At 46.1% G+C, this 16,592-nt stretch overlaps 1 pseudogene; it reads right to left on the bottom strand.

Annotated features, from left to right (window-relative positions):
- Positions 1-10,837: 10,837 nt before the first annotated feature.
- On the bottom strand, positions 10,838-11,362 carry LOC118985463 (ferritin light chain-like; annotated as a pseudogene).
- Positions 11,363-16,592: the final 5,230 nt, after the last annotated feature.

Below are 16,592 nucleotides of genomic sequence, written 5' to 3'. Positions count from 1 at the left end.
CACCAGGGCTGTTTCTAGATTTTTAAGTATTGGAAAAACAAAAAGTATGGCACTGGTATTTGCATTGTGCTTTATGGTTTCTTATGAGCTATTCCAGGGAGACCGTTCAGCTCTGTACTCCTCTGCCACCCAGTGTGGATCCCTGTTCCAGGTGACAGGGTGTTTATCTGGGGTGGCATTACTAATGTTGCCATCGAACAAGGGAGTCCAGCCCAGCAAACTCAGCTGAGCTTTGGCGATGATGAGACGAAGATGCGTACTTCCTGAACTTTAGATGCCAGGCATTGTTCTAAGTGCTTTCCATATACTCTAAGTGCTCCCGATAACTCTGTGAGGTAGGTACTTTGAATACTACCATTTGACAGGTAAAATCCAGTTTCTTGTCCAAGGTCACACTGGAGAGTGGTGGCGTCCCCCCAGGCAGTGCAACTCAGCCCTTCTCGGTTTACCAGTTCTTTGCCTCTTCTACTGACTGGCTACAAATACTCCTGTAATTGTACTTACTAAGGGTGATACTGTGTGCTTTGGGTGCCGGAGACTCTTAGTTTTAGCGTTATTGTCTGTACCCTCCCCAAGACCCTGATATCTGTGTGCATCAGTCAGCCGGGAAAACATGTATCCACCCACATTAGGTGTGAGACACTGTGGGAGCAAAGGGACATGTGACGCGGTGACTGCCCTCCCGCTGCCTGTGAGACCGGCTGGGGGAACCAAGCCCAGCACAGATGGGAGACCGTGCAGGACAAGAGCCTTATGAGTTGTGTGGGCGATGCCTGCTGGGGAAATCCGAGTTTCCCAAACACCTCTTCTGTTTCTGATGTTGGGCTACATGCTTTCCAGCGACCTGCTAAGCGAGGCATGGGTATTCTCCTTTTAGAGTTGAAGCAACTGAAGCTGAACAGAATTAGGTAATTTGCTCCAGGTTCCCAGCTACCATGTGGTACAAGTGGAATTTTGACCTGAATCTCACTCACTTTCCATGACCCTTCCCTGCCTCCCCATCTGTTGAATCAGCTGCAGACACTCCCAGGTCTGTGGCCCCTGGAGGGCTTCACGAAGTTCCTCCTCGGCCCTGGTCGTAATTCAGCTGCTCTCCCTGATCGCGCTACGGGTTTGGGAGCTGAGGGCTCAGGGGAGGAAGAGGGAGGTGGCTGGGGCCGTGGAGGAATGGAGGGTGGGGTTGGGCAAGGGCCGCCTTTTCTCCCTTTGCGGTTTCCAGAGAGACACCCCAACACTTGTGCCCCCAGGAGTACCAGGAGACGGAGTGCTGTGAGGCTGGCCAGCAGCACGTAGCCAAGTTTCCCTGCCTCCTTGGCACTGACGTGCTTGGTGAGTCAGGCCTGTTTTCCTTGGGGTGTGGTGCAGATTGTACTGAGAAAATTAGTTTGGGATTGTTTGGGGCCCGACTCTGAAATTTCACTTTTCTCCTCCTCCTTGACATTTAGCTCTCATTTTGGAGAAGCAGATTCCTGTTCAGGGGTGTTCCCCAGGCCCAGGAAATGGCCAGGGTTCCAGGGGATGAGCCCTGCCTCAGGGAACAAAAGCAAAAGCTGAGTTTGCTGCAGTGAGGAGGCAGACTTTGGGGCCTGTGTCCTGCCTCCTCCGCCCTGATTCCATCCAGGCTGTTTTCTGCTGTATTTCTTGTTGACTCATTAGGTAGGAATTGGCAGTGGTTTTAGAAGGATCCTCCAGAAAACATATTCCTGTGTGTAAGAGACGTTCTCCATGTGTTTTCACATTCCAAACCCCCAGCAGAATGAGTACCAGCAGCCACTGGGCATGGAGTCACTGCACCTCCCCAGGGTTACTGCGGGCCCTCCTCATGTCCTCTGGCTTTCATCCTGGCCCCTTGACCCTTTTTCCCACAACATCAGCTAAGGGCCCTTTCAAAAGCTGAAGTCCAGATGCCTCTATGTAGCCCACAAGGTCATGCAAGCTGCCTGCTGCCTACCCTAGCAACTCTCTCTCTCTCTCTTGCTGCCTATGGTCGATGTGTCAGCCACGTGGACCCATCTGCAGTTCCCTGGAAATTCTGTGCTCTTTGGTCTACAGACCTTCTTCGTTCCTGCTATCCTGGCTTCTTGCATCACCTTCCCCCGACACCACACCCTCCACCTTATTACCCAGCTCCTACTCATTCCTCAGGTCTCAATTTCAACATCGTCTTCTCCAGGCAGCTTTTCCTGAGCCTCCAATATCTGGTTCGGGAGCTTTTTCAGGTATTCCCATGGCACCCCATTTATGGCACTTACCCTCTGTGTAAATAGCTTGCTTATTTTCCATCTCCCCTGCTGCCCTGGGAACTCCTTCTAGAAGGCACAGATTACCCTTTTCATTAACCTTTATCTGGGATCTAGCCCAGTGCCTAGCACATAGTAAAAGTTTAATAAACAATTTTAGGAAACAGGGAATGAAATCTAGTTGCATGGCACAGTGCTTTCCAATGCTGTGAACTCCCCAGTCAGCTGAGGCGTGATCACCTTCACCTTACAGGTGGTAAGTGACTTTCACAGCTAGTGAATGCCTAATTATGACCTCTCTTCGGGCTCAGGTGTCCAACCTTTTGGTGTCTCTGCACCACACTGAAAGAAGAGTTGTCTAGGGCCACACATTAAATACATTGCAACATGTAATCACACAGAAAAAAATCTCATAATGTTTAAAGTAAGTTTATGATTTTGTGTTGGGCTGCATTCAAGGCCATCCTGGCCTGTGGGCTGTGGGTGGATCACCCCTGCTAGAGGTTGAAGGTGAGAAAGCACCCAGGAGAGTCAGGGTGGACACCAGCAGTAGGTGGGGGGTTACTTTGAATAAAACTTGATTTAAATATTAAACAGCATTTTATCTTCCATTGCTACAAAAGTCAAGTGGGCAGGTAGCCAGGGAAGGCCTCACCAAATTAGCTTGAATACAGAGGTTATTTTTCTTCAGGAAATAGAGTCCGTGAAACCTCCAAGCCCTGAACTGGCCTCTTCCCATCCCATGCTCCCACTGCGCACGTGCAAGGAAGGGAAGCTGTGATGGGGTCAGGTGGGGACCCAGGTCCAGGCCCCTCACAGGGCAGGGCCCACAGCACATACTTCCAGAAGGCTCAGAGCTCTTCTAGGCCCCTGTTATCAGAGTGTGGAGCATTCCCACCAAGTTGGCTTGTCATCATACAAAAGAAATGGGGTCATTGCCAGCAAGAGCATGTCTCATGTCTCTCTGCTCGTCCGATGAGGGCTTTGGAGGGCTTTGGTTTGGTTTTCCCAGACTCTGAGAGCTCTACCTAGGATTTGTGGGTGTGGGCTAATGGCTGTTTTCCAAAAAGCGTGTCTTCTGTGATTCCAAGTGCTGCTCTCCAGGTGACAGAAAGGCTAGTTAAGAGTAACAAGTTATTTGGTTTTCATGACTGTTGTTTTGTAGAAGCTTTGTCTCCATTGGTTTCTGACTGCATTTTTGTGCTGTGCTGGCAGGACTATTACTTCCCCTACTAAAGAGAGACTCAGGGTTTATGTGGCCCGTTAAGAGCCTCACAGTCATGATGAAGGAGAAAGCAGACCCACCAACTTCACCTGTCCTTGGTGTTTGGGATGCTTTTTTTGTTTAGCATTACTATGTAAGAAAGCACCCCAAAATCTAGTAGTGCTGCACTGTTGCATGGTCTTACCATGCTCACAGAATCTTAGGTCAGGAGATCAGGCGGGGCACAGGGGAGATAGCTTGTGTCTGCTCCACAGTGATTGAGCCCCTTCTGAGAAGACAGGAACAGCTGGAAACAACAACTGCCCAGGGGCTGGAATCCTCTGGAGGCTCCTGGACTTGAAGGCAGGATTCAGCGGGACTGTCAACCACTGTGCCTGCACATGACCTCTCCACGTAGCTCGAGTTTCTCACAGCATGGTGTTAGCTTCTGAGGACAAGTGTGCCAAGAGAGCCAGAGAGAAGATGTATTTTTCTTTCCTATCCAGCTTTAGAAGTCACATGGTATTGCTTCTGCTGTATCCAACTGGTTATGATCAAGTCACTCAGGCCAGTCCAAGTTCAAGGGGAAGAGTATTTACACTCTACCTCTTCTTGGGGGGTAGGGAGTAGCGAGGTTACATTGCAGAACATGTGAAGTAGGAGCTCCTGTAGCTATCTTTGGAAAACACCATCTGCCACAGTCCTGAAATTGGTGGTTTTCCCCAGTAAATGTACCACTCTGGATCATGTGTATATGAGAATGAATTTAATTTAGAAGTTTTTTTCACGGAGAGCATCCATTTATCAGTTATATAAGTATAGGTTCTGCTATCATCTCACATTCCCATGCCCATAACAGACAAAACTAATCAATTGCAGCACTTTCTATTAAGCCTAGAAAGGCCTCCCAAAACCTCAGGATAATGCCCTGGAGCAGGAATATTTATCAATGGTAGTGGAGTTGTGAATGAAATCTTATTCGTTACATCAGTGGAATATTCCGCTCTCCTACTTCCACAAGTGTTTAACATTTATGGGTGGGAAGCCTATTTGTAAATCGATGAAAAATATGTGCCCAGTGATTTTACTGATAATCTTAAAATCAGAAGTGAAATAAAGGGTGACTTTACTAGAAGGTCACAGCCCCCGCTTTCTTCTACACTTTGGCTCTCTCCCATTTCCCACCTCGCGGCCTCTGCCGTGATGGTCCCTGTGTCCGCCTTCACGACCCCTGAAGCCGACAGAGCACTTCCCAGAGCACTTCAACTCTCAGCCTTTCATGTAATCCTCCCAACTGTGTTATGAAGCAGGTAGATACACGGTAAGCATGCCATTTAACAATCAGATTATTTGCCCCAAATCATACAAATCACTAATAATAATGTATGTCAATCACCTTTTAGGTACTAGATACCATTTTCATACACTGGTTCATTTAATCCTTAACACAACTGTAGAAGTGGGTGTTGTTAGCTCCATGTTACAGATGAGGAAATGAAGACTGTGAGAAATTAAGTAATTTGCCTAAGGTTGAAATTAGGCAGTGGTGGAACTGAGATTTGATACAGAGTCGATCGGACGGTGAAATCCAAGTAAAATCTAGAACGGGAACCAAGGACTCAGTTACTTTCTTTGGGAAATTAAATGCTTTTCATATCTGCTTTTTAATGATGACTTTAGAAACATGAACTAGTGAAGCATTTCGGTGTAAAATTGGATGACGTGTGTTTGACTGACGGGTAGTGGTGGGAGGGAGACTGTACCACTGACCCCGGGGGAGGGTCAGGTCTAGTGTAAAACAAGCCCAAGTTCAGGGGTCCCAAGTGTCGTCAACAGATAACCTCTGGCAGTGTGGCTGCCCTGTGGGAGGGAGGAGAGACTGGGGGGGCAGCCCCATACCATACGTGTGGTTTCCCCAGCCCAGGCTGTTCCTGGCCGTCCTGTTGGGGAAGGGCTTGGCTTCATAGCAATGGGTCATCCCAGGACCCCTAAGTTCATGTTTATGTTCCCGTCTCCTTGCTTAAGAAAGATTTTCTTTTCTGTCATATATAGTTTCCAGAGAATGAAGAATTACCTTCAAAGTGTTTTTTTTAGGGTGTGGGTGGAAAGGGGACCTCTAACAGCAATACCGGGGATCCCCCTTCCAGTGCCTGGCAAGGTCCCTGACCCAGAGTGGGCCCACACGGGTGTCTGAGGGACAGCGGCGCTCTCACATGTCTTCAGCCCTTATTTCATTTCTGTTAGATGTACCTTCAGCAGGGACCCCCCGCAGTGTGACAATGCGCGCTAACAATGAGTACTTCCCCCGGGAATGTGGAGAAAAATTGATTAAATACCAAATTGATTGGTATTGAATATCGATAAATTGATAAATAAATAAATTGATTGAATATCAATTAAACACAAAAATTGATTAAATGTTGAAAATGGTATCTTTTGAAATATCAAATCAGGTTGCTCTTAGTTCAAGAGGGGATTTGAAGCCCAGATGCTTTTCTCCTTTGGAAAAGCTTGGCTTTGGAGGAAAATTTTCCAGCGTGTCAAGTTGTGCCCTTAGGTGCTTTCTGTGGGAAGCCAGAGCCTAAGCCACGGTGGTGCGGGTTCCACAGAGTCAGGGTATTTTCTGTCGACCACGTGAAGTGACAAAACCTAAACGGGATGTTCGTGAAAGTTTTTTTCAATGCCTCTTACTCTTAACAGACTCTGCTTGGTAGTTTGAAGTTAGTCTGTGACACCGCAAGTTCAAGTTACTCTGGTCAGGCCAGCATGGTGAGTGGCGAGCCACTTTCCTCCTTGCTCTGCGAAGGGACTGTTTTTGTCCCCACATGGCGGAGGAGGGGCGTGAGGGCGGAGGAGGGTGGAGGCTCCCCGAGGTTGCAGCACTGTAGATGGCAGGCAATTAGACTCTAGCCTTTTAAAACAGAATTTAGATATAACTCACATACCAAGAAATTCACCCTTTTGAAAGTGTACAAAATCCTAAAAAAACCTGGTACCCATTAGCAGTCACTTCCCATTCCCCTTCACTCCACCCCTGGCAACCACAGATCTGCTCACTGTCTCTATAAATTTGCCTGATCTGGACGTTTCATATAAATGGAATTGTAAGACGTGTGACCATTTGTGTCTGCGGGGCTCTTATTTTAGCACGAAGAAAATGCCCCTAGACCGTGAGCTCCTCCGGCATGAAGACTGTTCTGCCCGTCTCTGCCCACAGTGATCTGTATGCACTGTGCTTATTAAAGGGATGACCGAATGTGCAAATGAATTGTGACGCGAAAACACACAGACACCAAACACACTCAGAGTCTGATGTCTGCTGAGCACCTGCTCTGGGCCTGGTCCAGTGCTGAGTGCTTTGCAAAGGTGACCTGACTGCGTCCTCATGACACCCCGTGTGATGCCGTAACAGGCCTATTTTATAGATGGGAAGCATGGTGAGGTTAAATAGCTTGCTACAAGTCCTAGATAGCAGTGGTGGAGCCAGACTTTGAACTCCGGTACCTGGTCTCTGTGCCTGCACTTCTGAACTGTATGCACCAGAGAGCCCTTTAGAAACAGGGTCTAGTCTCTAGTGTCTGCAGCCAGAAAATGGGGGCCTCTCACGCGTTTGCAGCTATTTCCTGAGCCCGTGTGTTGGGCCAGCCACAGCACTGTGGTGGAGGCCGCACCACAACAAAGACAAGCAACCCCCCAGTGGCAATTCGCTGGGACAGGCACTGGAGGGGAGGTAAGAATGCAGCGAGAGCTGTGGGAATGGTGGTTCCGAGGCACTTGCCCAGGGCACACAGCCAGGGGCCTGTGCCAACCTTTCTATTCTCTGCTGTTAGCAAAACACAGCTCCATGTGTGAGCTCTTAGGGCTCACCGTCACCCTCCTCACCTCCCCAAGGGGCTGCCGGGGAAGGATGCCTCAACGAGGGGGTTTTCCTGGCCTGTCAGGGCTCAGGCGAAGAACCCTGCCCTGGCGTCGGCTGTGAGGGCCCTGCCTTTGTGTCTCAGGAACGCAGGCGGGCAGGCTGGCCCTTCTTCCCTGCTGCAGGCCAGGGCGGAGCTGCCAACCAACTGCCTTAGTTTCTGGCCTGCTAGTGGCTTTTCTCTCCTCACAAAGACTGCTATGTTGGATCTGTGTTTCTAAGTCAGAGAGTTATTTGATTTTCACTCAGAACTCGGTGCCAGCATTCCACGTTGCCAGCCTCACCACACAGGCCGTGGTGTGAGAAGGGATTGGGGTGCCTGGAGCCCAGTCGGAAACTGCACTGCTCCATGCAGGGCGGTGGAGCCAGAAGAGGCTTCCCACACCCACTGCCTGACCTGTGCCAGCCCTGGACCTGGTCAGCCAGAAGGCAAAGGGTGTCAGGAAAAGCCAGGCTCCACTAGGCCAAACCACTACCATGGGGTGCCGCAAACTGGGATGAAGACCAACCCAGAGCTGGCCTCTGGTGCCCTTCTTCCTTTTCCCGTTCTCTCTGTCTCAGTCCAGCGCTGAGAAGGGGCGTCCTGCATGTGGGGTCATGACAGCATGTAGAGTGTCAAGGCCATGCTGAGCCTAAGAGGTAGAGAAAAATTGTCCTGGGGGCAGCCAGGGGCCTCATAACTAAGGAAACCCCGCACTAAGTTGAGAGGGAGGCAGAAGTTCTGAGCCAGAGAAGTGAGGCAAATAGCAGAGCTATCACTTGGCTCAGTTCGGGCGTCAGGCAGGAAGAGGAATCACAAGGACAGAAACCAGGAAAGTCAGAACAGATTGCGAGGATCAGGAATGCCCCGGTGGCTGGTGGCCAGTTAAAGGTCTCTGTGGTCATCTCCAGGCAGAAGAGATGGCTGAAACCTCAGCATGAGATGTGTGAACCTGTGCTCAGTGGGTTTTTCTTGGGGGGCATCCTAGATTGAGGGGTCTCCAGAAAAGCACTGGGTTTGTTTCTCCCAGGCGCTCCAGGATATGACTAGTCTTGAACCCTTTGTCGAAGATTTCAGGACCATGCGAGTGAAATGAATTTCAACCCCAAACCCATAAGAAGACTTATGTTTCCAAAATCTCAAAGGAGAGGGTTTCTCCACCCAGAGCCCAAGTCTAGACACAAATGCTTTCTTATTCTCTCTCCACAGAGAGGGGTGCATGAGTTTTTCAGATCCATCCAAGTGTCCATATTTCTGTGTGGTGTGGGCAGGGGGAGAAAGGTTCTCAGATCTAATACTCATCTCATTTAGGCATAAGACCTTCCCTCTTTTTTTTCAGGCAGCTGTTAAACTGTAGCAGCTCTCTTGGTTACGTACATGGGGAGGATTTTCTAAGGGACCTGCCGTGTCAGCTACTCATGTGACCCTCTGTTTCTCAGTTTCCTGTTTGTCTTTGCCCAGTGATGATTCCTTACACTGTCTTGCAAGTTCTAATGTGCATCTAAAAAGATCTTTGCGGTGGTTTATTGAGCACTTGTAGATATGTTTTGGGTTGTTGGGAGGTGTTTTGGTTTGCCTAGAAGCCGAAGTCCTTTCTGCTTCCACTGTTTCCCTTCCATTCACACAAGAGCCAGTGCGATCTTAAAAAAAAAAAAAAAGAAAGAAACCTTATCTTCATTTCACTTCATTTCAACCCTTCAGTGCTTTCTCATAGCTCTCTGCTAATTATGATACCACTTTGCCTGTGTGTTTGTATCTTACAATCTTTCCCATTTCTCTTTTATAACGAGTACCATTTATCTTTGAGGGAAACCCTCGCTCATTCCACACTGTCCTGCGCTGTCGGTCCCGGGGCCTCCCCTTCTGCTTTCCTCGCACTCCACCCTCGTTATAGCTGCTGCAGTAAGGACATGGGCCTGGTTACGCTAATCATGTACCACATCCAGGTGGACATACTGATTGGTTCTTTGGATAGGCATGTGACCCAGGGACAGTCAGAGTATTTTCCTGATTTTTTTTTTCTAAATGGAGATAGAGGGGTAGCTTTGTCTTACTCTCAGCCTACAGGGTTTAAAGCTATAGGTCTACTAAAAACCAACTGCTGTTTCCATGCCAGATTGACAGAATCTGTTGGTGCAGGAGAGAATTAGGCCGACTCATAAGAAATGCAGAAACAAGCAGAGACAATTAATCAGTTGAAAAAAAGTCTTTAAAATTTTTTATTGAATTTATTGGGGTGATGTTAGTTAATAAAATGATATAGGTTTCAGGTATACAGTTCTATAATACATCACCTGTATGTTGTACTGTGTTCACCACCCAAAGTCAAGTCTCTTGCCACCATTTACCCCCCATTTACCCTCTTCTACCTCCCCCTGGTCCCCTTTCCCTCTGGTAATCACCATACTATTGTCTGTGTCTATGAGGTTTTTGTATTTTTTATTTTTGCCTAATTCCTTCACTTTCTTCACCCAGCCCCACCGCCCCCTCTACACCTGACAGCTGTCAGTCTGTTCTCTATCTATGAGTCTATTTCTATTTTGTTTATGAGTTTATTTTGTTCATTAGATTCAACATATGAGTGAAATCATATGGTACTTGTCATTCTCTGACTGGACTATTTCAGTTCGCATAATGCTCTCCAGGTCTACCCCTTCTGTCACAAAAGGTAAGATTTCCTTCTTTTTTTTTCTTTTTTACAGCCAATTAGTATTTCATTGTGTGAATATACCTCAGCTTTTTTATCCTTTCCTCTACTGATGGGCACTTGGGCTGCTTCCAAGTCTTGGTGATTGTAAATAAGGCTGTAATGAACATAGGGGTGCTTATATTCTTTCTAATCAGTGTTTTGAGTTTCTTTGAATATATTCCCAGAAGTGGAATCTCTGGGTCATAAAGAAGTTTCATTTTTAATTTTTTTTAAAGTGTCAGAGTTACTTTTTAAAGACTTTACCTATTTATTTTTAGACAGAAGAAGACTGGGAATCGAACCTGTGACCCTTTGGTTTGTGGGCTGGCACCCAATCCACTGAGCCACACCAGCCAGGGCTGGTTTTTAATTTTTTTGAGGAAACTCCATATTGTTTTCACAGTGTCTGCACCAGTCAGGGTTCTCACCAATAGCACTTGAGGGTCCCCTTGTTTGTTGATTTGTTGATGATAACCATTCTGACAGATGTGAGACGGTATCTCATTGTGGTTTTAATTTGCATTTTCTGATGATTAGTGATGTTGAACATCTTTTCATGTGTCTATTGGCCATCTGTATGCCCTCTTTGGAGAAGTATGTATTCAAGTCCTTGTCCATTTTTGAAGTGGATTGTTTCTCTTTTTTTTTTCCTGAAAAAAGCTTAATTGTTTTCATTTGGTCTGATGCATGGGAGAGGGCTCCAGGGTGGTTAAGAGGAGGCCTAGTTGTTCAGGGAGAGGCTCAAGCAGAAGCCAGACACCAAAAAGATGCGGAGGGCCCTTCCAAGGCCTCTGGGCTCCAAAGGCTCCTAGCCATGCTTGAGGGTGAGGCTTTCGAACAGATACTTGCCCAGCCCAGCCTGAGGACTGGCCAGCCTCAGGGGTTAGTCAGCTGGTCCCCATTTGCTTGATGAGTTTCACCTCCCCGTCCAGGAAGTGATTCTCCAGGAAGTCACAGAGATGGAGGTCTGTGCGGGTAAAACCCTGGACCTGCAGCTCCAAAGTGGCCTGGTTCAGGCCCTTCTCGAAGGCCATGGAAGCCATCGTGGTGCCCCGAGTCCCATCCCACTCATCACGGGAAGGCTTCTGCTTGTCCTAGGAGAGGACATGACCACCGCACTGATTTTGGATCTTTAAGAGATGCTCCGCACCCTCGTGCTTCTTCTCAGCCAGCTCCCGGAAGAAGTGTTCTGAACCTCCAAAACCACATCGTCCTGGTGGAAACAGGAGCCCAGGGAGAGGTAGGTGTAGGAGGCCCATAGACGCAGTTTGACCAGGCAGTTGATGGAGGCCTGTACCTCAGTGGAATAATTCTGACGATCTTGGGAGCTCATCGTTGTTCGGCAATAGGGAGTTAAGTCAAAATCTGGTGTTGGCTGGTCTCGGAGACTGAGGACGGCTGAGGTGGTTCCAAAGGTGGTGACTGGAAAGGAGGTTGGAGGGTGGTCAGAGGCTGGACGGTGGGATGTTCCTGGGTCTGTTCCATCCAAACACTGTTGAAGCGAGAGGCAGACCTGGGGACCGCCAAGGGCACTGCCGGTTGATTGTCAAGGGCACTGCCGGTTGATTTTCAAGGTCACTGCCGGTTGATTGTTTTGTTCACATTGAGTTGCATAAATTCTTTATAAATTTTGGTTATTGATCCATGATACGATGTATTATTGGTGACTGTTCTCCCGCTCAAGGAACTGTCTTTCCATTTTACGGATGTGCAGAAACTTTTTAGTTTGATGTAGTCCCATTTGTTTATTTTTTATTTTGTTTCCTTCATTGAAGGAAATATTGGGTTGGCCAAAAAAGTCCATTTAGTTTTTTTCCCATAAAATAAAAGACACATTTTTCATTTTCACCAATAACTGCATTGATTTGATATTTTGAGTATGCCGGCTGTCTCTCGCTATTGACTTCTAGTGGGTAGAGGACAGGGGTGCTGCTAAACATCTTCCAATGCATAAGACAGCTCCACAGCAAAGAATTATTTGGCCAAAATGTCAATAATTGCACCGTGAAACTTTGCAAACCACTTTTGACACATTTGATCCATCATAACACATTCTCTATACACTACACAAATCTTTTTTTGCATTTCAGTTGTGTTTTTACCTTTCTTGAATAAAGCATGATATGCTGAAAATCTTGTGTATTTTCTTCTACCTTCAATATTAAAATGGCTGCACAAAAATTCATGAATTTTTATGTTTCTTTAAACTCACACTGTTACGCCAGCTGTCACAATATGATCTAATAAAATTGTTTCAAATGAAGTTAAAGACAACTAAACTCTACTAGAGCCATTGTACAGAAAATCATAATGGACTTTTTAGCCAACCCAATACATCAGAAAAAATATTGCTTTGAGAGAGGTCAGAGATTTTACTACCTATATTTTCAACTAGAATTTTTAGGGTTTTGAATCTATAATTTAAACCTTTAATCCATTTCGAGTTTATTCTTGTGTATGGTTTAAGAAAGTGGTCTAGTTTTGGGTTTTTTTGCACATTATCTGTCCAATTTTCCCAGCACCATTTTTTCAATAGACTGTCTTTACCCCATTGTATACTTTTGCTTCTTTCGTTGAATATTAATTGACCATAAAGGTGGGGATTCATTTCTGGGCTCTCTATTCTGTTCCATTACTCTGTACTTATATGTCTGTTTTTATGCCAGTGCCATGCTGTTTTGATTAGTATGGCCTTGTAGTACAGTTTGATACCAGATAGTGTTATCCCTCCAACTTTCATTTTTCTTTCTCAAGATTGCTGTGTCTGTTTGGAATCTTTTGTGGTTCTATCTAAAATTTTGGAATATTTGTTCTAGTTCTGTGAAATACACTATTGGTATCTTGATAGGAATTGCATTGAATCTATAGATTGCTTTGGGTAGAATGAGCATTTTGATGATGTTAATTCTTCCTATTCATGAACACAGTATATGCTTCCACTTGCTTGTATCTTCTTTAATTTTCTCCTTCAGTGTCTTATAATTTTCCTAGTATAAGTCTTTTGTATTAGGTTCTTGGTTAAATGTATTGCAAGGTATTTTTGGTTAAATGTATTCCAACCAGTTCTTGGTTAAATGTATTCCAAGCTATTTTTGATGCAATTGTAAATGAGATTGCTTTCTTAGTTTCCATTTCCAATAGTTCCTTGTTGGTATATAAAAACTCAATTGATTTCTGGCCCTGCCCTGGTAGCTCAGTTGGTTAGAACATTGTCCAGATATGCCAAGGTTGTGGGTTTGCTTCTCAGTAAGGGTACATATAAGAATCGATGAATGAATGCACAAATAAGTGGAACAACAAATCAATGTTTCTCTTTCTCTCTGCCTCTCAAAAATCAAGAAATAAAATTTAAAAATAAATAAAAATTAAAATGTCACTAATTTCTGAATATTTATTCTGTATCCTGCTACTTTCCTGACATTATTTATCAGTTCTAGAAGGTTTTTGTGTGTGTGTGTGTGTGGAATCTTTAGGGTACTTTATATAGAGTGTCAGCAAAGAAAGTATTGATGATTCTACTTGAGTTCCTGGATTCAGCCATACCTGAAGCTTTAACTCTGGACTTTCCAATTATATGAACCAATAAATTGCTTTTTCACTTAAACTAGTTTTCATTAGGTCTTTGTCATATGTAACAAAAAAAAGAAACTTGACTAAATATGGGACCAGATCCTTAATATGGCATTCTAATGCTCTGTGTGATCTTGTTGCTACCTCTTTCTCCACTCTTACCTCACATCACTCTTTTTCTCTCTTGATGGCTGATTAATGCAGAACTTATTTCATTTCTTCAAGTGCACCAGGCTTGCCCTGACTGGTGTGGCTCAGTGGTTTGTGCATTGTCCCACAAACTGAAAGGTTACCTGTTCAAGTCCTGGTCAGGGCACATGCTTGGGTTGCGGGCCAGGTCCCCAGTTGGGGACATACAAGAGACAATCAATTAATATTTCTCTCTTACATCGATGCTTCCCTCATTCTCTTTCTCCCTCCCTTTCTCTCTCCCTAAAAATAAATAAAACTTTTTTTCCAAATGTGCCAGGCTCCTCCTTGTCTCAGGGCCTTCACACCTGTTGTTTCCTAAACCACTTGCTTGGCTAATTCCTACACATTCTTCAGGTGTCTGCATATATATCATGTCCTTGAGGAAGACTTTCCTGACTGACTGACTAGGTCAGAGTGCCCCTCTCTCCTTCTGCATTATGTATTCCTCCAGCACCCCGCGCTTTTCCTTGTACGCACTCATCACGGTAATAATGAACAAACTTGTTTACAACTCCTTTTTTGTAGTCCATCTGGATAAGCCTCCTGAAGTCAGGTACCACTGGTTTGGATCATCACTGTGTATTCCATGCAGAGCCCAGTGCTCAGCACAAAATAGGTGCTCAGAAAATATTTGTCAAATGAAAAAATAATGATTCAGCATTTGACTTGGAAGCCCACACTTCCAATCTCCATGGGCTTTGTTAACTAGTAAACAAACTCTGGCAGTCCTGATCCACAATGTGAGTAAGAAGGCTCCAGCAGGGAAGTACGAACCTAACAGTGTCATTTGCTCTGGTATTCTGAGCCAGATTTCTGACTGGCAAGGTCAGAGTGGACCTTGCCCCCAGAAGGTGGCAGTGTTGCACAGTCTCTGACTCTCCAAGGCTCCCAGACTCACTTTTCTGAGGCCCTGGAAGCTACCAGGCTGGACCTTGACCCCACCGGCCCCAGAAGCCAAAACCCATGGCCCTTTGAAAGAGCTGTGTGTTCAGAGCAGCTCAGAAGTAGAGCCTTTGTTTCAGAGACTGGCTGTCCCTCAATCCAAGATAAATAAACCTGGACTGATAGATTGATTGATCTGGTTTGGCCCTCTGTTCAAGAATTCCGTCTTTCTCAGGGTGGCCCCCAGGCTGCCTGTCAGTTTTTATGCTCTGCAGTCTCCTGGGAGAGAAGACTCCTCAAGCCAGAATCGCTACCTCCTGGGGCTGGGAGAGGTCTTCCTACTCATAATTGCTCTCAAATCCAGAGGCTGCTACTGAGGGTGCAAAATAGCACAACTCTCAGCACAGACCCACACTGTTTAAATCCTGGCTCTATCACTTATTGGGTGTCTAAGGATAAATATCTCACTTTCTCCCACACACAAAAAAATAGTAGCATCTACTTTTCAGGCTTGTGCTGAGTGACAGAGCCAACAGTGTGAGGGCCACCTGGTGTCCTGGCTAGAGCATAGTAGGTGCTTAGTAAACATCAGTTCTCTTCCCTCTCGCTCTCCGCTGCATGGTGGGGCCACATGTACAGGGAGAAAACATGAGAAAGCCTGCTCAGTAGGTTTTTACTGGCAACCGTCTAAAAACAACAACCTTCTTCTCTTCCCCCAAGCACCTTCCTATCCCCATTGTGACTAGAAAGCCAGATTTAGAAGTGCCCTTGGTCATTGGAACATGCCCCAGTTGGATCTCCGCATCAGCGGTGCCATCCCTGTGAGACTTGCTCCTGCTGCTCCCCACTGTGGGGAACCAGGTGCTCCTGGGAATCCTGAGATCTGTCCTGGCCCAGAGGCCTTGGCTCCTTTTCAGTTCATTTCTTTCTTTTGTGGTAGAGCATCTGGGCTGTAGAGCTGGAAGTGTTTTGGCCCCGGTGCGGAGGCCCTTATCTCCGGGCTGTGTGAGCCCCATTCCTGCCATGTCGGAACCCATTAGAGGCCACTCTGCTGAGGCTTTTGAAGGAGTAATCGGTTTGTAGAGGGAAGGGGCCGTGCCAAGCCAGGCCAGATGGAGTAAGTAATGAAGGCCCCAGATTAATCTCACTTGTCTCTTTTTTCCAATATGAAGGCTCAACCCAAGGGCTTGGCAGTCTCAAGACAAATTATACTTGTCAGCTTCAAAGCACAAGTTCCCTTCCAAGTCAGCATGTTTGTGCTTTCTCTTTCTCCCTCCCATCTCCTTCTCCTTCTCTCTTGAAATAAAAAAAAAAACTGGAGTAAAAAATGGGGTGCATGTGAAATGTTGTGACACTTTTGCATCATCGTAATAATAAGAGCTTCCATCAGGCATTTACCATGTACTAGGCAACATACTAAGTCCTCTACATGCATTCAACTCATTCATTTCTCACCATAATGCTACAACACAGGAATATCCTGGCATCCCCATTTCACAGATTAGGAAACCGAGGTTCAGAGAAGATGACTAACTCAAGGTCATGAAGTAGTAAATGGTGGAGCAAGCACACACACCTAGATTTGTGTTACTCCAGCTACTCCATTGTACACATTCCTTAGTTTTCAGAGCTGTCGGTCTCTCTGACCCAAGTCTTTGCCTCCAGGAAGAATCCAGCTCTGAAGCCAAGAACACAGTTTCCCACTTCTTCCCACTGTTAAAAACTCCCCCTGGAGTCTCGAGCTGAAAGCGAGGGAGGGGTAAGGACTGGGTTCCCAGAAAAGTGTTTCCTGGGGTGTGCTTTATAACATTCTAGTCTATATGGGGACAGAGATCCTGTGGTTAAATAAAACCTGGGACGTACTACATATAATGGATTCCTCTGGTGTCACGAGGCATGTGAACAGGCAAGAAGTCCTG

This window comes from Sturnira hondurensis, unplaced genomic scaffold (assembly GCF_014824575.4).
Source record: "Sturnira hondurensis isolate 20B ecotype Veracruz unplaced genomic scaffold, ASM1482457v3 Scaffold0000648, whole genome shotgun sequence".
NCBI classification, from domain to species: Eukaryota; Metazoa; Chordata; class Mammalia; order Chiroptera; family Phyllostomidae; genus Sturnira; species Sturnira hondurensis.
The sequence above is the reverse complement of the archived record's forward strand: the minus strand, read 5'-3'. Positions and strand labels throughout refer to the sequence as shown.